The sequence below is a fragment of the Arachis ipaensis genome, chromosome B3 (assembly GCF_059453495.1).
Source record: "Arachis ipaensis isolate K30076 ecotype BB chromosome B3, ASM5945349v1, whole genome shotgun sequence".
In the NCBI taxonomy this organism is placed as follows: Eukaryota; Viridiplantae; Streptophyta; class Magnoliopsida; order Fabales; family Fabaceae; genus Arachis; species Arachis ipaensis.
In genome coordinates, this window is record NC_142438.1 from 38,951,214 (window position 1) to 38,974,816 (window position 23,603).

Consider the following 23,603-nt stretch of genomic DNA (forward strand, 5'->3'; position numbering starts at 1 on the left):
CTGATCCAGAACCTGAAAGAACTCTGAAGAGAAAACTAAGAGAAGCTAAATTACAACAATCCAGAGACAACCTTATTGAAAATTTCGAACAAGTAAAGGAGATGGCAGCCGAACCCAACAACAATAATGCAAGGAGAATGCTTGGTGACTTTACTGCACCTAATTCTAATTTACATGGAAGAAGCATCTCCATTCCTGTCATTGGAGCAAACAACTTTGAGCTGAAACCTCAATTAGTTTCTCTGATGCAGCAGAACTGCAAGTTTCATGGACTTCCATTTGAAGATCCTTTTCAGTTCTTAACTGAATTCTTGCAGATATGTGATACTGTTAAGACTAATGAAGTAGATCCTGAAGTCTACAGGCTCATGCTTTTCCCTTTTGCTGTAAGAGACAGAGCTAGAGTGTGGTTGGACTCTCAACCCAGAGATAGCCTGAACTCTTGGGACAAGCTGGTCACGGCTTTCTTAGCCAAGTTCTTTCCTCCTCAAAAGCCGAGCAAGCTTAGAGTGGATGTTCAAACCTTCAGACAGAAAGAAGGTGAATCCCTCTATGAAGCTTGGGAAAGATACAAGCAACTGACCAAAAAGTGTCCTTCTGACATGCTTTCAGAATGGACCATCCTGGATATATTCTATGATGGTCTATCTAAATTGGCTAAGATGTCATTGGATACTTCTGCAGGTGGATCCATTCACCTAAAGAAAATGCCTGCAGAAGCTCAAGAACTCATTGACATGGTTGCTAATAACTAGTTCATGTACACTTCTGAAAGGAATCCTGTGAATAATGGGACGCCTATAAAGAAGGGAGTTCTTGAAATTGATACTCTGAATGCTATATTGGCTCAGAATAAAATATTGACTCAGCAAGTCAATATGATTTCTCAGAGTCTGAATGGAATGCAAGCTGCATCCAACAGTACTCAAGAGGCATCTTCTGAAGAAGAAGCTTATGATCCTGAAAACCCTGCAATAGCAGAGGTAAATTATATGGGTGAACCTTATGGAAACACATATAATCCATCATGGAGAAATCACCCAAATCTCTCATGGAAGGATCAACAAAAGCCTCAACAAGGCTTTAATAATGGTGGAAGAAATAGGTTTAACAATAATAAACCTTTTCCATCATCCACTCAGCAATAGACAGAGAACTCTGAACAAAATACCTCTAATTTAGCAAACTTAGTCTCTGATCTGTCCAAGGCCACTGTAAGTTTCATGAATGAAACAAGGTCTTCCATTAGAAATTTGGAAGCACAAGTGGGCCAGCTGAGTAAAAGGATCACTGAAATCCCTCCTAGTACTCTCCCAAGCAATACAGAAGAAAATCCAAAAGGAGAGTGCAAGGCCATTGACATAACCACCATGGCCGAACCTGTAAGGGAGGTTGAGGACGTGAATCCCAGTGAGGAAGACCTCCTGGGACGTCCAGTGATCAATAAGGAGTTTCCCTCTGAGGAACCAAAGATCTGAGACTCATCTAGAGACCATAGAGATTCCATTAAACCTCCTTATGCCATTCATGAGCTCTGATGAGTATTCCTCTTCTGAAGAGAATGAGGATGTTACTGAAGAGAAAGCTGCCAAGTTTCTTGGTGCAATCATGAAGCTGAATGCCAAATTATTTAGAATTGAGACTTGGGAAGATGAACCTCCCTTGTTCACCAATGAACTAAGTGATCTGGATCAACTGAGATTGCCTCAGAAGAAACAGGATCCTGGAAAGTTCTTAATACCTTGTACCATAGGCACTATGACCTTTGAGAAGGCTCTGTGTGACCTTGGTTCAGGGATAAACCTCATGCCCCTCTCTGTAATAGAGAAACTGGGAATCTATGGGGTGCAAGCCACTAAAATCTCATTAGAGATGGCAGACAATTCAAGAAAACAGGCTTATGGACAAGTAGAGGACGTGTTAGTAAAGGTTGAAGGCCTTTACATCCCTGCTGATTTCATAGTCCTAGATACTGGGAAGGATGAGGATGAATTCATCATCCTTGGAAGACCCTTCCTAGCCACAGCAAGAGCTGTGATTGATGTGGACAGAGGAGAATTGATCCTTCAAGTAAATAAGGACAACCTTGTGTTTAAAACTCAAGGATCTCTCTCTGTACCCATGGAGAGGAAGCACAGTAAGCTTCTCTCATTGCAGAGTCAACCAGAGCCCCCACAGTTAAACTCTAAGTTTGGTGTTGGGAGGCCACAACCAAACTCTAAGTTTGGTGTTGAACTCCCATATCCAAACTCTAAGTTTAGTGTTGGGAAGTCTCAACAATGCTCTGAACATCTGTGAGGCTCCATCAGAGCCCACTGTCAAGCTATTGACATTAAAGAAGTGCTTGTTGGGAGGCAACCCAATTTTTATCTAATTTTATTTTTCTTGTTCTTTCATGTTTTATTAGGTTCATGATCATGTGGAGTCACAAAATAAATATAAAAATTGAAAACGGAATCAAAAACAGCAGAAGAAAAATCACACCCTGGAGGAGGATCTCACTGGCGTTTAAACGCCAGTAAGAAGCATCTGGCTGGTGTTCAACGCCAGAACAGAGCATGGTTCTGGCGCTGAACGCCCAAAATGGGCAGCATCTGGGCGTTTGAACGCCAGAATTGCACCCTGGAGAAGAGCTGGCGCTGAACGCCCAGAACAAGCATGGTTCTGGCGTTCAACGCCAGAAATGGGCACCAAATAGGCGTTCAACGCCTAGAACAAGCACCAATCTGGCACTGAACGCCCAAAGTTGTGTGCAAAGGCATTTTGCATGCCTAATTTGGTGCAAGGTTGTAAATCCTTGAACACCTCAGGATCTGTGGACCCCACAGGATCACTTCAGGATCTGTGGACCCCACAGGATCCCCACCTACCTCCACTCACCTCTTCTCACCCCTCTTTCACACAATCCCATAAACACTCTTCCCCAAAACTCTTCACCAATCACCTCAATCTCTCTTCCCTATCACCACTTCACCACTCACATCCAACCACTCTTCCCCATAAACCTACCTCATAAACACCACCTACCTTCAAAATTCAAAATCAATTTCCCACCCAAACCCACCCTATATGGCCGAAACCTTACCCCCCCTCCCTTCCCTATATATAGCCCTCCATTCCTCCTCATTTTCACACAACACAACCCTCTCTTCCCCTTCTTGGCCGAAACACATCTCTCTCCCTCTCCTCCATATTTTCTTCTTCTTCTTCATCTATTCTTTCTTCTCTTGCTCGAGGGCGAGCAAAATTCTAAGTTTGGTGTGGTAAAAGCATAAGCTTTTTGTTTTTCCATTACCATTGATGGCACCTAAGACTGGAGAATCCTCTAGAAAAGGGAAAGGAAAGACAAAAGCTTCCACCTCCGAGTCATGGGAGATGGAAAGGTTCATCTCCAAAGCCCATCAAGACCACTTCTATGATGTTGTGGTCAAGAAGAAGGTGATCCCTGAGGTCCCTTTCAAGCTCAAGAGAAATGAGTATCCGGAGATCCGACATGAAATCCAAAGAAGAGGTTGGGAAGTTCTAACAAAACCCATCCAACAAGTCGGAATTCTAATGGTTCAAGAGTTCTATGCCAATGCATGGATCACTAGGAACCATGATCAAAGTAAGAACCCAAACCCAAAGAATTATATTACAATGGTTCGGGGGAAATACTTAGATCTTAGCCCGAAAAATGTGAGGTTGGCGTTTAACTTGCCTATGATGCAAGGAAATGCACGCCCCTACACTAGAAGGGTTAACTTTAATCAAAGGTTGGACCAAGTCCTTATAGACATATGTGTGGAAGAAGCTCAATGGAATATTGACTCCAAAGGCAAGCCGGTTCAACTAAGAAGACTGGACCTCAAGCCTGTAGCTAGAGGATGGTTAGAGTTCATACAACGCTCCATCATCCCCACTAGCAACCGATCCGAAGTTACTGTGGATCGGGCCATCATGATTCATAGCATCATGATTGGAGAGGAAGTAGAAGTTCATGAAGTCATCTCCCTTGAACTCTACAAAATAGCCGAAAAGTCCTCCCCCATGGCGAGGCTAGCTTTTCCTCATCTTATATGCCATCTATGTTACTCAGCTGGAGCTTTCATAGAAGGAGACATTCCCATTGAGGAAGAGAAGCCCATCACTAAGAAAAGGATGGAGCAAGCAAGAGAGCCCATTCATGGAGCTCAAGAGGCGCATGAAGCTCATCACCATGAGATCCCGGAGATGCCTCAAATGCATTTCCCTCCACAAAACTATTGGGAGCAAATCAACACCTCCTTAGGAGAATTAAGTTCCAACATGGGACAACTAAGGGTGGAACATCAAGAGCACTCCATCATCCTTCATGAAATTAGAGAAGATCAAAAAGCAATGAGGGAGGAGCAACAAAGACAAGGAAGAGACATAGAAGAGCTCAAGGACATCATTGGGTCCTCAAGAAGGAAACGCCACCATCACTAAGGTGGACTCATTCCTTGTTCTTACATTCTCTGTTTTTCATTTTCTATGTTAAGTGCTTATCTAAGTTTGTGTCTTATTACATGATCATTAGTAGTTAGTAACTATGTCTTAAAGTTATGAATGTCCTACGAATCCATCACCTCTCTTAAATGAAAACTGTTTTAATTCAAAAGAACAAGAAGTACATGAGTTTCGAATTTATCCTTGAACTTAGTTTAATTATATTGATGTGGTGACAATGCTTCTTGTTTTCTGAATGTATGCTTGAACAATGCATATGTCTTTTGAAGTTGTTGTTCATGAATGTTAAATACGTTGGCTCTTGAAAGAATGATGACAAGGAGACATGTTATTTGATAATCTAAAAAATCATAAAAAATGATTCTTGAAGCAAGAAAAAGCAGCAAAGAACAAAGCTTGCAGAAAAAAAAATAGGCGAAAAAAATAGAAAGAAAAAGAAAAAGCAAGCAGAAAAAGCCAAAAGCTCTTAAAACCAAGAGGCAAGAGCAAAAAGCCAATAGCCCTTAAAACCAAAAGGCAAGGGTAATGAAAAGGATCCTAAGGCTTTGAGCATCAGTGGATAGGAGGGCCTAAAGGAATAAAATCCTGGTCTAAGCGGCTAAACCAAGCTGTCCCTAACCATGTGCTTGTGGCGTGAAGGTGTCAAGTGAAAATTTGAGACTGAGCGGTTAAAGTCAAGGTCCAAAGCAAAAAAAAGAGTGTGCTTAAGAACCCTGGACACCTCTAATTGGGGACTTTAGCAAAGCTGAGTCACAATCTGAAAAGGTTCACCCAATTATGTGTCTGTGGCATTTATGTATCCGGTGGTAATACTAGAAAACAAAGTGCTTAGGGCCACAGCCAAGACTCATAAAATAGCTGTGTTCAAGAATTATCATACTGAACTAGGAGAATCAATAACACTATCTGAACTCTGAGTTCCTATAGAAGCTAATCATTCTGAACTTCAATGGATAAAGTGGGATGCCAAAACTATTCAAGAGGCAAAAAGCTACAAGTCCCGCTCATCTGATTGGAGCTATGTTTCATTGATAGTTTGGAATTTATAGTATATTCTCTTCTTTTTATCCTATTTGATTTTCAGTTGCTTGTGGACAAGCAACAATTTAAGTTTGGTGTTGTGATGAGCGGATAATTTATACGCTTTTTGGCATTGTTTTTAGTATGTTTTTAGTAGAATCTAGTTACTTTTAGGGACGTTTTCATTATTTTTTATGTTAAATTCATATTTCTGGACTTTACTACGAGTTTGTGTGTTTTTCTATGATTTCAGGTATTTTCTGGCTGAAATTGAGGGACTTGAGCAAAAATCAGATTCAGAGGTTGAAGAAGGACTGCTGATGCTGTTGGATTCTGACCTCCCTGCACTCAAAGTGGATTTTCTGGAGCTACAGAACTCAAAATGGTGCGCTTCCAATTGCGTTGGAAAGTATACATCCAGGGCTTTCCAGCAATGTATAATAGTTTATACTTTGGCCGAGTTTAGATGATGTAAAAGGGCGTTGAACGCCAGTTCTACGCTGCTGTCTGGAGTTAAACGCCAGAAACAAGTCACAAACCAGAGTTGAACGCCAGAAATACGTTACAACCTGACGTTCAACTCCAGAAAGAGCCTCTGCACGTGTAACATTCAAGCTCAGCCCAAGCACACACCAAGTGGGCCCCGGAAGTGGATTTATGCATCAATTACTTACTTCTGTAAACCCTAGTAGCTAGTTTATTATAAATAGGACTTTTTACTATTGTATTAGACATCTTATGATCTTTGGAATCATCTTTTGATCAATTTTAGATCTCTAGACCTCCATGGGAGGCTGGCCACTCGGCCATGCTTACCCTCTATTCACTTATGTATTTTTAACGGTAGAGTTTCTGTACTCCATAGATTAAGGTGTGGAGCTCTACTGTTCCTCATAAATTAATGCAAAGTACTATTGTTTTCTATTCAATTCAACTTATTCCGCTTCTAAGATATTCATTCGCACTTCAACATGAATGTGATGAACGTGACAATCATCATCATTCCCTATGAACGCGTGCCTGACAACCACTTCCATTCTACCTTAGATTGAATGAGTATCTCTTAGATCTCTTAATCAGAATCTTTGTGGTGTAAGCTAGATTGATGGCGGCATTCATGAGAATCCGGAAAGTCTAAACCTTGTCTGTGGTATTCCGAGTAGGATTCGGGGATTGAATGACTGTGACGAGCTTCAAACTCGCGAGTGCTGGGCGTAGTGACAGACGCAAAAGGAGGGTGAATCCTATTCCAGTATGATCAAGAACCTCAGATGATTAGCCGTGCTGTGACAGAGCATTTGGACCATTTTCACAAGAGGATGGGATGTAGCCATTGACAACGGCGATGCCCTTACATAAAGCCAGCCATGGAAAGGAGTAAGATTGATTGGATGAAGACAGCAGGAAAGCAGAAGTTCAGAGGAACGAACGCATCACCATACACTTATCTGAAATTCTCACCAATGATATACATAAGTATTTCTATCTTTATTTTCTGTCTATTTATTATTAATATTCGAAAACTCCATAACTATTTGATATCCGCCTGACTGAGATTTACAAGGTGACCATAGCTTGCTTCAAGCCGACAATCTCCGTGGGATCGACCCTTACTCACGTAAGGTTTATTACTTGGACGACCCAGTGCACTTGCTAGTTAGTTGTATCGAAGTTGTGAATGAAAAACGATTTATTAAGACGTGCGTACAGAGTTTCTGGCGCCGTTGCCTGAGATCACAATTTCGTGCACCAAATGACGACATGCATCAAGGATGGAACAATCAAAGATGGGAGGAGTCTCAAGGGATTGATCAACCTTCTTGGCAACCACAACCTCCGGTTTCTTATGGGTATAATTTCAATCCTAATACATATCAATCTAATGGATGTGGTGACCCTTATTGTGATTGTCAACAACCACCACCATATGCCTATAAACCACCTCCTCAACATAATTTTGAACTACCATACTCACAAGCCTCTTATAGCCAAACACCTCCATATGACCCTAATCCCTATCCACCATACCAACCACCTTATGAGCCATATGAACCATACATAAAACCACCACAATTCCAACACAACTACTCCCAAGAACCACCTCCGTATACACCATCTCCATATCCATACCAAGATAAACCACCTTCTAATTATGAACCCTTTCTCCCAAACAATGAACCCTCCCTTCCACCACCACCTTCAAATGGTGAGTTTCTCCAACCCCTAAGGCGAGAGCAACAAGAGCTTCTAGCTAAATGTATGAAGCATGAAGAAGGGTTCAAGGAGATAGAAGCCAAGATTTCTATCGTGGCGGAAGCCGTTAGCAACATGTATTCATCCTACCTAAGCTCACGCAATCAAGGCACTCCCATTGTTGAAGAAGGAGAAGCAATCAAGGAGCATAATGAGGAGGTGAGTTTGGAGCTTCAAGGTGAAGAAGAGGAGTTGAAGCAAGGAGTGCAACAAAAGGAGAGGGTAGAGATGATTGAAAAGGAAGAAATGGTTGAAAACCTAGGAGATATTAGAAGTCCATGGGAATGTAGCACTAGAGAGCCCTCTTTCAAGAAGCTTGATATTGGTGTTGAGGAGGGTGTACAACCTCCAAGGCATATCATGGTGGAAAACTTTGAAGAGGTTGATCAAGAGATAGATTCAATCATTAATGAATTCTTATGTACAATTGAATCCTCCCCCATTGGACTTGACATGGAGATTAAGGAAGAAGATACCTCACCTCCCATACCCTTGGTAAGCAATGAAGAAGAGATTGAATTGGAAGGAAGCTACCAAGAGGAGGAGGTTGAGCAAGAAGCAAGCTCCGTCATTGAAGACAACTCTACACCAAGTGACATTGGTGACCTTGTTGAAGATTCTTCCAATGGATGTGAAGTTGATGTTGAAATGGACTTCACACAACCTCCAAAATTTGATTTAGTTAATGATGATGAAGAGTTGGAAGAAGTTGACAAGAAAGGAGAAGTTGAGGAAAGTTGTCAAGAGAGGGAGATAATCAAGGAAGAGCATAAGAGAATGACACTTGCAAAACCATTGGAGATATCCCTTCCTAAGTCGCCATCTTACACAACATTCAAGTGGGTAAAATTCTTATCCCTAAGCTTTACTTTCTCACTTGAATATGATCTGGTTGAAAATGATGGTCAACTTAGAGCTCTTTGTGGAGTTAAGAGTAGGAGAGAATTGTGCAGTGATTGGAAAAACAATGTTAGGCTCATAAAGGTTGAACCCTCAAGGCATAGGTTCCATGGTTCGAGGAATGATAATTTGTGTGGGTTTAGGAGGAGAATTTGGTGTCTACTTGAGAATTCTGATCAATTACCACCCAAATGGAACAATGATGATCAATTAGAAGATGGGTGTGAGAATAAGATATGGGATCCCGGATCACAACATGAAGACCAATTTTGGGAGCTTATATCTTGGGAAGAACCTCACCCAAGCTTGGTGAAAATGGTTGGAAATTCTGACAACCAATTGAGGAGCAAGCATTCTTGGAGGTTCAAAGATGAGTACAAGCATAAGCCACCTTGACAAGGAGCCTCCCAAATGTCCAACTTAAGGACTTAAACTAAAAGTGCTAAGTGGGAAACACCCCATCATGGTAAACTCTTTCCATTCTCTTGTATATATAATCAATGAATGAATTGAGTTGCCATTGTAGGTAGTTTTTCTTATTTTCTATACTCTTATACATTTTGCTTTGATTGATAGATTTCTTGTTAGATTTATGTTTTGTTTAGAATAGTTGTTGTTAGATTGTATTTTACTTGAAGTGTAAGTTTTGTGTGTCTTGTATTTAAAAATTTTTCAAAAACCAAAAAGAGTTGTTAAATTTTAATTTTGATTATTTTAGAATTCTTGTAGATTAGAAGAGTGCCTTGTTTCTGTTTTCATATGTTAAAAAAAAAGGGGCCAGACACGTGTACGCTTACGCATCGATGCGTCAACATGGCTCCATACATGGAACCCGAGAGTTGCGCGAACACCACGCGTACACTGCGCGAAACGCACAGCTGCACCCACGCGTACGCGTACACCACGCGTACGCGTCGATTTACACTTTCACTATCCACACTCAAGCGTACAGGACACTTACGCGTCGACTGTCCATCTTGCCATCCAAGCACACGCGCGAGCGACGCTTACGCATCGCCTTCCACACCCTGTTTTCCCCTGTTCTGCCCTGTTTCCTTTTTCCCTTCTTCTCTTCTTTTGCTTCTCGTTTCTTCTTCTTTCTTTCTCCTTCTTTCTTCCTTTCTTACTTTCTTTCCTTTCTTCTTTTCTTTTCAAAATTTCACTTTTTATTTTTTTTCCTATTTTCATTTTCTTCTATATGTTGCATTTGCATACTAGCATTCTTCTTTTATTTTCTAAGTCTTTTATTTTCATAATGGTGTTGAATTCTTTTACTCAATCGTTGAGAATTTCTTGCTTAATCTTGGTTCTTCTTGACTTGTTTGATATTGATGGGTGATGAACTTATAAATCAATGCTTAATCTTGTATGACTCTTGCGTCCTTTATGCATTGATGTGAACTTTTAATGTCTCTTATGACCCACTCTTTTGTGTTTGAACTTGATGCTTCTGAGTGTGCTCTTCATGTCATTCACTCATGCTTTGACTTTACTCTTGCATCAAGTATTAGTTGATATGCCCTGTGCTTATATTGTTTCCTCACTTACATGCGTATCTAACTAGTGCACGAAATTGTGATCACACTTTTCACAACTCCGCACAACTAACCAGCAAGTGCACTGGGTCGTCCAAGTAATACCTTACGTGAGTAAGGGTCGATCCCACGGAGATTATCGGCTTGAAGTAAGCTATGGTTATCTTGTAAATCTTAGTAAGGAGATTAATGATAAAAATAATTTTGTTTATGAAAAATAAATAACATGAAATAAACGGTACTTGTGATTCAGTAATGAGGAACATGTTGAGGTTCCGGAGATGCTCTGTCGTCTGAATCTCTGCTTTCCTACTGTCTTCTTCTCCACGCACGCATGGCTTCCTTCAATGGCAAGTTGTATGTTGGTGGATCACCGTTGTCAATGGCTACCATCCGTCCTCTCGGATGAAAAATACCAGGCACGGTTTCTGTACGGCTAATCAACTGTCGGATCTCTCGTCTCGGATGAAAAATATCAGGTACAGCTACTGCACGGCTAATCATCTGTCGATTCTCACTTGTGTCGGAATAGGATCTTTCTATCCTTTTGCACACTGTCACTGCGCCCAACATTCGTGAGTTTGAAGTTCGTAGCAGTCACCCAGTTCCAAATCCTACTCGGAATACCACAGACAAGGTTTAGACTTTCCGGATCTCAGGAATGCTACCAATTGGTTCTAGCCTCTACCATGAAGGTTCTAATCCCACGGACTCGGTCCGTGAATTAGAGACCCAAGAGATACGCACTCAAGCTGTTGCCCAATGACTACGTTGAGCTCAGATAGAACGGGAGTGGTTGTCAAGCATGCGTTCATAAATTTGAGAATGATGATGAGTGTCACGGATCATCATATTCATCATATTGAAGTACGAGTGAGTATCTTAGAACAGAATCAAGCGTGATTGAATAGAAAACAATAGTAATTGCATTAATCCATTGAGACACAACAGAGCTCCTCACCCCTACCTATGGGGTTTAGAGGCTCATGTTGTAGAAAATACAATATGAGAGGTAAAAAATTTCATGAGTCCCAAAATGAATCTCTAAAAGTAGTTTTTATACTAAACTAGTAACTTAGGTTTACAGAAAATGAGTAACTAAGTGCATATAGTGCAGAAATCCACTTCCGGGGCCCACTTGGTGAGTGTTTGGGGCTGAGCTTTGAAGCTTTCACGTGCATAGGCCATTCTTGGAGTTAAACGCCAGCTTGGGTGCCAATTTGGGCGTTTAACTCCAGTTCTGGTGCCAGTTCTGGCGTTTTACGCCAGAAAAGGGTCTTTGGCTGGCGTTTAAACACCAGTTTGGGCCATCAAATCTCGGGCAAATTATGGACTATTATATATTTATGGAAAGCCCAAGATGTCTACTTTCCAACGCAATTGAGAGCGCACCAATGGGGCTTCTGTAGCTCCAGAAAATCCACTTCGAGTGAAGGAGGGTCAGAATCCAACAGCATTTGCAGTCCTTTTTCAGCCTCTGAATCAGATTTTTGCTCAGGTCCCTCAATTTCAGCCAGAAAATACCTGAAATTACAGAAAAACACACAAACTCATAGTAAAGTCCAGAAATGTGATTTTTGCATAAAAACTAATAAAAATATAATAAAAAGTAACTAAAATATACTAAAAACTACCTAAAAATAATGCCAAAAAGGGTATAAATTATCCGCTCATCACTTACATGTAGTGAGAACCCTACTCTTATTTGGCATTAGCCCCCGCCTATGTTCTATTTACTTTAATATCTTTGTTGTAGGCTTCATTCACTTTCTTTTTCTCTCCTTTTAGGTTGGCCACCAAAAAGAGGAAAAATGAGGGGCTTCAAATTGGGCAACAAACAAGTTCACCCGCACAACCCTTTGAAGGAGCTCATCAATTGTAGCAACCCGTCCACCTTGCTCTTCTTTGCAAGCACCGAGGATAGTGCAATCTTCAAGTGTGAGGAGGTCGTCCAACCAATCTCCATGGGTAACAATTTCCTTTTTTTCAACACCAATTTTTAATTTTCTTTGTTAGTTAGTTGTTGCATTGTATGATAGGTTGTATGTTAGTTAGAATTTGTATATATTTTACCACTTCTTTTTATGTTAGGACTACTTGGTTAGGGTGATGATTTCTTTTCCAAGAAAAACTGTTTTTAGGGCACTCTACCAATTTGAAAAATTTTTTATTGAACTTGCTTGAAGAATTTATCTTGGAACATGGTTTTTGAGCTAAGAATACGAGCATGTGAGTTTTGAGCCCAATTGTGTGGTTACATCATATAACCACTTATTTTCATTCTTGTGTGCATTATTCTCTTCCTATGATTGTAATATTTGATTTGTTTGATTCTTTATGTCCATTATTCCATGTATACATGCATTTATATGATTGAGGCCATCATTTCATTTAGCTCACTCACCCAAATAGCCGACCTTTCATCAACCATTGTTAGCCAATTTTGAGCCTATTTAATTCCTTTTGTTCTTAATTTTAGTACATCATTACCCCTAAGTGAAAAATAATAAATGTCCCTTAATTTGGATCTTGATTAGCTTAGGCAAGTGAGGGTGTGTATCATTTGGGTATGGGAAACTTGGGACATTAGTTGAGGTAAAAGTGTATTTTATACTTTTGATTGAAAATATTGGGAATTGGGTACATATTCATGCACTAAATGTAAAAAACATATGCATTGATGCCCTTGTATATATTTTAGATTAAAAAGAAAAAAATGTGAAAGAAAATGTAGAAAAAGAAAAAGAAAAAATAAAAGAAAAAAATGTATGGAAAAAGAAAAGCAAAAAAAAAAGGGGGGGACAAAAATGTCCCAAAGTAAAGTAACAATAACAATGCATATGGAATGTGAATTAAGGAGAATGCATGAGTATGTGAAAAAGTGGGAATCATGGGTAGCTAGGGATTGTATTAGAATTGTATAGGTTGTTATATGTGTTTGGTGAGAGCTTAGGTTAATCAAAGATTCAAATTTCAAGCTCACTTGACCATATACATCCCCACCTTTACCCTAGCCCCATTACAACCTATGAATAAGTCCTCATGATAAATGTATGCATGCATTGAATAATTGTTGATTGTTAGACGAAAAACAAATCATGAAAAGCATGATTATAAGAAAATTGAGTGATCGACCCTATACACTAGAGCGACTAGAGCGGATACACTTCCAGTGAGGGTTCGATGCTCAATTCCTTGTTCCCGGCTTTCATGAGCTTTCTTCTTGCAAGTCTATTTGAACTTCATTTTGATATTTGAATTGGTAGAATTCATGAATCATCATATGATCTTAGCCCTACTTGTTCATACATGCTCTTGGAGATTGATTTGCTTTTGACCAAGTAGGTAGAATCATCTTGCATCTAGTTGCATGCATATAGATAGGTACATATAGTTTATTTGCATTGAATAAATGTCCATACCCTTTTTCTTGTCCTTCTTTATTATTAGCATGAGGACATGCTTGGTTTAAGTGTGGGGAGGTTTGATAAACCCCATTTTGTGGTTTATCTTGTGCTTAATTTAGGGGATTTTATCAACTTTTCTCACATTTATTCAATAAAATAGCATGGTTTTGTAATTCTCCCTAAATTTGTGCTTAAGTGTGAAAACATACTTTTTAGGCCTTAAAATAGCTAAATTTAACTCACTTTAATTCTATTCGATGCCTTGATATGTTTGTTAAGTGATTTCAGGTTTAGAAGGCAAAAATTGGATTGAAGGAATGAATAAAAAGCATGTAAAAATGGAGAACTCATGAAGAAATGAAGGAATCGCAAGCTGTCAATCCTGACCTCTTTGCACTTAATCGATCATAACTTGAGCTACAGAGGTCCAAATGAGGCGGTTTCAGTTTCGTTGGAAAGCTGACATCTGGAGATTCAAAATGATATAAAATTTTCCATAGTTTCCTGGCGTTTAGGGATGCGTACACGTGCATCACGCATACGCATAGGAAGTTGCATCACGTGACTCACTAAAGGCAACTCGTGGCCAGCGATTTATGAAGCATTTTGGGCCCAATCCAACTCATTTCTGATGCTATTGAACCCAAGGATTGAAGAGGGAATGAACCAAGTAGTCATAGTTTATTTTTCATCATGGTTTAGGTTAGAATTATAGAGAGAGAAGCTCTCCCTTCTCTCTAGAATTTAGGGTAGTTTAGGTTAATTCTTCTTAGATCCAAGTTTTAATTCTTCTTTTGATTTGGTTTTCCTCTTTAATTCCTTATTATTACATCTTTGTTCTTCTAGTTCTTGTTGTCAATTTCCCTTTCATGTCATTTTTATGTTCAAGCACTCTTGTTGGATTTAATTTTCTTTTAATGCAATTTTATATTTCCATGTCTCTCCTATGTTTATCTTCATTGCTATTGTTGATTTCTTGTTCATGTTAGTTATGGGTTTTGTTAATTCTTGTATTTTGTGATGTTTACTTTTATTGCACTCTAGGTGTTTGATGAAATGTTTCCTTTGATTATGGAGTAGTTTTCTTGACTTTTGGCCTAGGCTAAGGGAATTAGGTAAACTTGAGTCATTGGGTCTAATTGATTTGGTGATTTGAGAACTCTTGGTGGTCAATTTGAGAACCATTGGCACTAGCCTACTACTAAGTTAATTGGTAGCTAGGTTAGGACTTATGGATTGATGTTGATCAAATCATTTGATATACTTCAATTATAGAAGTAAACTTGATGAGCTTGGTCCCTCATAATTATCAATGTATGGTTTGTAGACAAGGATGGTGATCTCAATTACCCATGTCTAGCCAAGAGTTCTTTTCTTTATTTTATTAGTTCTTGTCATTTATGTTTTCTTGTCAATTTTCAAATCAAACCCCCTTGCATCTTCATAGCCAATAATTGATCACTTCATTGCAATTCCTTGTGAGACGACCCAAAGTTTAAACACTTTAGTTAATTTTTATTGGGGTTTGTACTTGTGACAACTCAAATTTTTTTATTGGGGGGATTGTTTGTTGGTGTAGAACTATACTTGCAACGAGATTTCTATTAAGAGAAGTTCTAGACCGACACAATAATCTTCACATCAATGAGGTTTTGAAATCTTGGAAACTTGTGGCGCAGGAACGCTTGAGGTGTTCTGATTTTAACGAGAAATCGGCCAAGGTATGATTTTGGTTTCTCGTATTTAATATATAATGTTCTGTGAAAACTTAGGCTAGACAACCTTAGGATAGGAATGAATGCTTGAGTATATAAATTGTTTAGTACTTTAAATGATATATCTTAAACAAGGGTAAGTTTTAGTCTGTTATTAATATTGGTGTTGGAATTCTAAATGGTAAATTGATGATGTTTGATAAGGTAGAAGGATGTATATGTGTTTGTGGTGGTTTGTTGATGAATCTTGTTGTTTAAGTAATGAATGTTTAATTTGGTATGAGATTATGTATATGTTGAGATTTAATTGATTGAGGTGAGACACGAAGGTTTTGACATCTTAAATGGTATATTGCTGTGTTGGATATGTGTAAAAAAAGTAGGAGTTGAGTTTGATTTTAGTGAAATTGAGGTTTGAGGGTATTTGTAAAAATTAATTTTTGGCCGAATCTCAGCGAGCTATAACTTGGCTTCCGGACCCCAAATTATTTCAAACTTATTTCATATGAAAATTAGGTCTGTGAAGTTCATGCTGTTCGAAGAACGATGAAAAATATTTTAAATCGAAAAAGTTATGGCCGTCAGAAGTTTGGAGTGTAAAACTAAAAATTCTGCAGCATTCAGCATTTTTGCCATTCTGCAGAACTTGCGTACGCGAGCTGGGTGCATGCGTACGCGATTAGTGGTTTTTGAGGGGTTATGTACGCGAGCATACACGACGACCCTGTTTTCAACAAATGAATTTTTGTGTTTTAAAACTTAATTTTGGACCTCTAAACCTCTATTTTTACTCTTTTAGCCTCTAGACCTTAGTGGTATGCCTAGTGATAAGGTGAGGCTAGGAATGGATGATAACTTGGGGGTAAAGTAAGCTTGGAAAATGACGAATTAAAAACGAAAAGTGCGAAGATGTGACTGAATTAGAATTTAGGAATTGAATGTTGAGACTAACAATGATTGGGTATGGCCGGAATGGTCGAGATGGCAAGGTTTGAGGTGCCAACCCGCTTTCATGTTAACTTAAAAATGTGTTCGGATGGAAAGTTAAGGACGGAAGTTCCCTCTCTTGTCGTGATGGGGATGTGGGGAAGGTGGAAATGCACTCTCCTTTGTATTGTTTCTCCCATATTCTTCTCTGGTTGCAAGGTGGAAAAGCATGTTCTTCGATATGGAAAAGCACTCTCCTTCGTATATCCTCCAGAAGAAGGTGGAAATGCACGCTCCTTCGATGTGGAAAGGCACTCTCCTTCGTTTATGATCCTCCTGGAGATGCGCAACCTAGAGACAGATGTCCGGGTTAGCAACCAGATGTGTCGGGTTCTGGCAATATAACCGACACGTGAGCTCACGACCATTAGGACAGGCATGCATCATGTTGCATTTGTTTGCTTTGTTTGGATGTGCATAATTGTTTTGGTTTGCCTACTGATAAATTCTGTTTAACTGGTAACTGTGATACTTGCTGTAACTGTTCTTTAAATATGTTTGCCTTGTATTTGCTTGTGTCTGTGATTGTCTTTCTGTTTTGATACTTTGGTAGTGGACTGACAATAATGATGATTTGTTTTGAAATGGGCTAGAGGCCAGGTTGAGTTTATTTAGGCCGGAGGCCGAGCTGGTTTGATTTGGGCCATAAGCCGTGACTGGTTGGGTCAGTGGTAAGGGTTAGAGTTAAATGAGACAGAAAGTAAACTGCAGAGTTAGAGTTATATTGTGACTTGGATACCTTAGAGAGTTTTACCAAATTTATGGTTTAGTTTATTCTTTTAAGTTTTACAATCTGAGTGTCGACATTCTAAGATTGCTTCTAGCTTTCTCGGGACCTTATTTATTATATATGTGGGCACCTTAACCATACTGAGAGCCTCCAGTTCTCATCCCATACATATTTTGGTGGTTTTCAGATGCAAGTCGAGAGACACCTCGGTAAGCATATGGAGTTCATTCTGCAAGCGAAGTATTATATCTTGGGACTCAGTATTTTGAGTTTATATGTTTATTATTCTGTATTTAAATTCTCTTATGTATATTTAACTTTATTTTGTCCCTCTTAGAAGTTGATGTGGAGAAATAGGTTGTTGTTTTATCACTTTTGGGATATTTTGGGTTATGTATATTTATGTAAATTTTCTCCGACCAACTTTGGTTTCGCAGGTTGAGGTTGGAACTTGAATATTTGTATTTTTGACACTCCCTTTTTATTATTCATATGTATATTTTATGTTTCTTCGTACACAAATTTTTCGTATACATAAGCGTTAAAATTTTTGTTTTAGACTTTTCTTTAAAGACTCCTTGTTATAAAATTTTGTTCAACTATTATTATATATATTTTTATTTTTAGAAATCGTAACGTCTCGTCACTTCTACTTTACGTTCTTGACGTAAAGATCCGTGTGATAGAATGTTATAAATTTCACCAGAGGATTGCATGTGTTATATATAATACAGGTAGAAGGTGCTGGATAAATCAGCAGTTCTTTTATAACGACTTCGTATAGTTGAGGACATGCAGCATGGCTGGCTAATCACATTTTCTATGGTAGTATTACAAAATTAGGTTATCGATCTTTAATATTGTTAAATTAACTTGCTACTAATCACCAGTTCACCAAAGCTAAGCCGAAGCGGTCTTAAGCCTGCAGCGTCATTTTAAAACAATAATAAATAATAATATAATAATATATACAATCTGCTAATCCCCTTTGCTAATTTTTGTTGTAGTATTATTAAGAGAATTTAGCATTTTTATTTTTCTCTAGCATTTTACCATTTTACTTTCTCTTGTTGCTCTATCTTATTGCGTAGAGTTCTTTGTTTAAAAAAAAAAAAAATAGAGAATTTAGCCTCTGAATAGTTGCTGAGTCTTCGTGAGCCAATTATTATTTATTAATAGTAGCTATTTTCACAGATGGTCCACTTAACTCAACACACATCTTAATTTGTAAAGAGAAATATTATATTATTTGTCATCAGTATCATTAAAGATTAAGTAAAATGATTTAGATATGGTATATATGGAGACAAAAAGGATCTAGTAATTTACAAGCTAATAAAGAAGAAAAATGGATAGCCGATTTTATGATTATCTCTCTGATTGTGTAAGGATTAGGTCAATTAAGACGAGAAACACCCCAAAGTCAAGTTGAGGTCCAAGCCTCCGTCACACGCTTCTGCAGCCTCCACCGTGTCCGTCTCGGTTTCCACGGAGCAGCTATCACCATTACCGTTAACTAAACTTCTATGGTCACTCAGTCCAGAAGCCCAGTCGTCGTCGCTGACGTCAGCAATCTCCTTCCCTCTCTTCCCTTTTCCTCCTCCGTTCCGTTTGAAACCCTTACTGCTCTCCTTCACCTTGTGCAACCCACTCTTCATTCCCTTATTAGCCACGTGTCTTATATCGCACGCCTTCAGCATGGAAGAACCCGCAGACTCACACCACAACGACACCTTCCCGATTGGGGACCCACTCAAAACGGCCTCCACGGCCGCCTCGCAAAGGTCCCACCGCCCCGACGACAGCAACCCCGTGCACCCAAGAATGGGCTCCACGATCCTCCCGCACGCTTCGTGGAGCAGCGACTTAAACGCCGCTGGTCGTAGATGCGGTGCGGCCGCATGGATGAGGTTGATGAGGCCGGCGCGGCCGTAGAATTTGGCCAGGAAGAGGGTGGCGTTGGCCTGCGACTGCGGCGACTTTATCCACTGAAGGCATGGCCTGATCGGGCATTCCCCGCTGCATCCCTTTCGCAGCACTCGGCAACCGTTGCAGCTTAATCTCATCGTCGATTATTTTGCCTCTTATGTGTTCGATAATTTAGTATATAGTAGTGAATTTAAAGCGGTGTTGGTACAATATATTTTCGAGTGCATTGTATGAAGGGGCTTTTATAGAGCGGGGCCAGGTGATGTGCGAAAGTGGTAAAGAATTTAGAGAGAGAAAGAAAGAAAAACAGCGCCAAGAGCAGAGCGCAGTTGTTTCCAAATTCCAACAAAACGGGCAGTTTTGGTACTCTGGTATTTCTCGGCGTGTTTCTTGGAGATACCTACACTACTCTATACCAGGGTCTTTCTGTTTATTATAAAAATAATTGTTTTTCAATAAAGCTTTCTTTCTGGTTTTTCATTTTCCATGAATATTAGTGGTATATTGTCCGCGGTTTTGTTTTAGTGCTGACGCCAATTTTTTGATTGCCAGCTCGCGGATAAGCATGGACCTTACTACTATAAAACTAAATGACAAACAAATTATGGACGTGAATAATATAACTGGCTGTAGCGCTCAATTTCAATATAAAGCTTCATTTCAAGCTTTTAAGGCATTTAATGTGTACTCCAACACGATAAACCTTTTCGTTTAATCAATTAAGTACTGTATTGTATTATTTCACATTAAAAAAGTAATGAATAATGTATAGAGTTACTAGTAATTAACTAATTAAGGAGAGAAGCATAAGGTCTCAAGACTCAACAGTATTTTTGCATTTGTATATGATCTCTCTCTAAAGGCGGCTGACATGTTTATAACTTATAACAGACGACAGATCTTAAACTATTTTTAAAATATGTAGTTTAAAAGGTTAAAGAAACTCATTTTTTGTTAGAATAATATAATTACATATTCTAAATCTTTTAATATAACAAAATTAGTCAAACACTGTCTTAAGAGTATTGATTAAAAAATAAAAAAAATTAGTGTATTAAATACATAAAATTTTAAAAAATAATATTTATTTTATATTTTATAATAAAAGTGATTTTAATAATATTTTTAAGATATTCATTAATTAGATTCTAAGATTAATTCTTTTATAAACATATATAAATAAAAATTTACTTACAGTTTTTTTTATATATAATTATTAATTGATAATAGTTAAATAATTTAATATTTAATATATTTAATTAAATTATTATCTAATAATTTTACATAAAAAAATAATTTACGTGAATATTCATTTTATATATATATATATATATATATACACTTACTTCAAGTCAAGATGTTTCTTCAAAACGATATATGTCTCAGAAAAACACTCCATAACATTTTCGTTTATTATAATTAACTATTATATGGTTTCAAGGCGCTTACAATTCGCCACGCAAACAATGCAAGTAGTATGTGGGTTACTACTTTACGGGTTGCTAGAAATGGACACGGAAAAGAAATGGGCAATAAAGCGTGATGGGAGTATGAGCCGACTATGAGGTGTCAAATGCACATGCACATGCACATGGGGATCAGCAGCTAGCATGGGAAATGAGAATATGATGATGATGAGGTGAATGAGAAGCGTCCTTGTTTTCAGGAATAAGACAGTGGTTTTCAACAATGGACTGTGGGCGCCCTTTGTTGATTCTGCCTCTGGTTTTCATCTATATTTTGTTTGCATTTGCATGCCGTTTTCTGTGGCTCCCACTTCATGCCCATCTTTCATCTTTCTTGGGATGAAATTTGAGCTTAGGAATACCTTTTACAATCATTGGATACTCCTGGTTAGCCGTAAAAGATTTAACTAATCACACCCTTCATCGATGCCTTCTCCTTGGCTACTTTTTCCGTGTTTGAGTGTTTCGTATTAACCATGTTGCATAGGCATTAAAAAAGAACTACTAAATTAAATAATTAATTATTCGTTAAATTATATATTAGAATATAAATAAATATTAAGAATAATATATATTTATATAAAAATATATAATAAATTAAATTTAGTGTGTATATAATATTTTTTTTATATTTACCTAACTTTGATTAAATACTCAAAGAAAATATATATAACTAACATTTAATTTATCGATTAATATTAATTAAATCTTTTTAATGATAAAATTTTCTTTTAAATTTATTTTTTAAAATATTTAAAATTTAAAATTTTAAAATTAAAATTTAAAATTTAATATTTAATATTTAAAATTTAAAATTTAATTTAAAATACTAACTACAATAGATAGTGGTCAAATGACAAAGGAGAAATTATGGTAGTATTAAGAGTAAAAAATATTATGTGTTTATTAAAATTAATTATTATATATTTGTGTATAAATATATATATAATTTAATTTATTTTAATATATATTTTATATTGTAATATATATTTTATATTAGTAGCTAGTTAACTTTAGTATAAGAAATATTAGAGAGTATGATAATTTATTATTTTTAATTAGTAGTTAGTTATTAATATTTAAAAATATGAGTTAAAAGTATGTTATTAAATTATTAAATTTAAAAAAACTGAACTGATGACTAGACATACTTATATTACCACCAATAATAAATTCTACTAATTTTTGAAAATTTTTTCTCCGAGTATGATTGATTGAGTGGTGTTAAAGGAAAAATAGCAAAAAGAGAGATTCTAAATTATAAAAAAAAAAAGTAAAAAATAGTTTAAAAAATATGTAAGTTAAATTTCTAATGGAATTGATGCTTGAATATATTAATTACAAATTTTTGTTGTCAATAATAAATTCTATTATTCTAACAATTAATTGCTCAACTAAAAAATGTAAAGTAATATATATATACAAAAAACACCTACTAATTAATCATGTGTATAAAAATATATACAGGACATCTCATAAAAATATTTATACTATTACACAAGTTTAATTATTCTTTTATTACAAATTTATTTATTCTATTATGACAAATTTGATTATTCTGTTAATTAATTATTTAATTAAAAAATATAAATCAACATATACAAATATATAAATATAAAAGATAATTTAACAGACACTAAAAAATGGCTAATTTAATTATTAAATTAACTTTTAATGTACATAAAATATTTTTATATATAAATACCTAACAATTGACTAAGTAAATAATTTTTAATATATTTTAGAATAAGTAAATAATTGCTTTTATTTTATCACCATCTTTATCTAAAAAAAATCTCAAATCAATATATGCAAGTTTACAGAAAAATCTTTTAGTGAAAAATAGAATTAGATAAAAATAAAAATTTTATTAAATTTATAAAAAAATATACAAATCTTATATGATAAATTTTTTATTAAACTTTTTTATTATAAAAAATAATATTATTCTTCTCCAAAATTTTACTTTTCACCGTACCTTTACTGGTTCGAATATTGCTATATTAATACTGTTTGTCTTGTATTCGTTTTCAAAGTTTCAAGCAGTTGCGGCGCAGACATAGACGTTTCCCCATGTTAAGAAGGAATGAAGGAAGGACCTTTCCGTGTCGGACTGCTGCTCCTTCACATGCAAACATACAAAGTACAAACAAACTATTTTTCTATATCACTTTTTGGTCTATCAAGCTTAATTTTGATGTTGCTAAGGATAAAAAATAGATAATTTCTCTCTCTTTTTTTTTTCAATTAACATTGTTATTCACTTTTCAAATGGAAGCAAATAAAAAATGTACAAAAAAACATATTATGTGATTAAAAAAATAGGTTAATAATTAAATTCATTCTTAAAATTTTTTTTATTTTTTAAATTAATTCTTAAATAATTTTTTTAGTCATATTAGTTCTTAAAAGATAAAACATAAGTTAAATTGGTCATTCTATTACTTAGATGATGGGGTGTCACTTTATGTGCCACATAGTATAAATGACGTGATAGGTTAATGTCATGAGATATCTTGCAGGTACTCCAGTATACTTTATTGGAGTACTAATATGTCATGTATGAAACAGTAGCTTAAAAAGATTTGTTTGGACTCAAGCTAGTAATGACAATTATATCCTTGAGATAAAGAAAGAAAAAGACTGTAAAGGGCGGCTGAAAGATGGGAGAATATAAAGGTAATAAAGTTGAGCTCTTTTTATAGAGAGTATATGCAAGTCGGCTTTACTTGAACACTTCTACTAAATTTAATTAAGTTAATTTAACATAACAAAAATTAATTATAACTAATATTATTTTAAATCTTAATGTTTAACTTAAACTTTGTTCCTAAAAAAATTTAAATGTGTAACATTACTCATAATAAAATATTGTAATCTAAAAAATATAATTAAAAAAATTTTATTTATTTTGTACTCTTAAAACACATATTAATTAGGATTATAAAATTAAAATTTTATATTAAAAATATAAAAAATTTAAGTTTTTAATGACTTAATGCATTTATTTTATATTTATTAAATAAAAATATTTAAAATTTTTCACTAATAATAAACTTATTATATGTTTTTGTAACGCGTATTAACTAAATCCATAAATAAAATATATTATTTTAGTACGTCTAATTTAGTAACTCCACTTCTTTTTTCATGTCATTCTCTATTTCCAATAATTTTATATTTTTTTCATA

At 36.3% G+C, this 23,603-nt stretch overlaps 1 non-coding gene and 1 pseudogene across 2 annotated transcripts; both read right to left on the reverse strand.

The window, feature by feature from the left end:
* Positions 1 to 500: 500 nt before the first annotated feature.
* On the reverse strand, positions 501 to 608 carry LOC148570353 (small nucleolar RNA R71). The gene has a single exon (XR_015908601.1). It is a non-coding gene; the product is annotated as a small nucleolar RNA R71 (small nucleolar RNA).
* A 17,565-nt stretch (positions 609 to 18,173) lies between these two features.
* LOC107630326 (LOB domain-containing protein 40 pseudogene) lies at positions 18,174 to 19,427 on the reverse strand (annotated as a pseudogene). The gene has a single exon (XR_015907629.1). The product of XR_015907629.1 is annotated as an LOB domain-containing protein 40 pseudogene (transcript).
* Between the last annotated feature and the right edge of the window lie 4,176 nt (positions 19,428 to 23,603).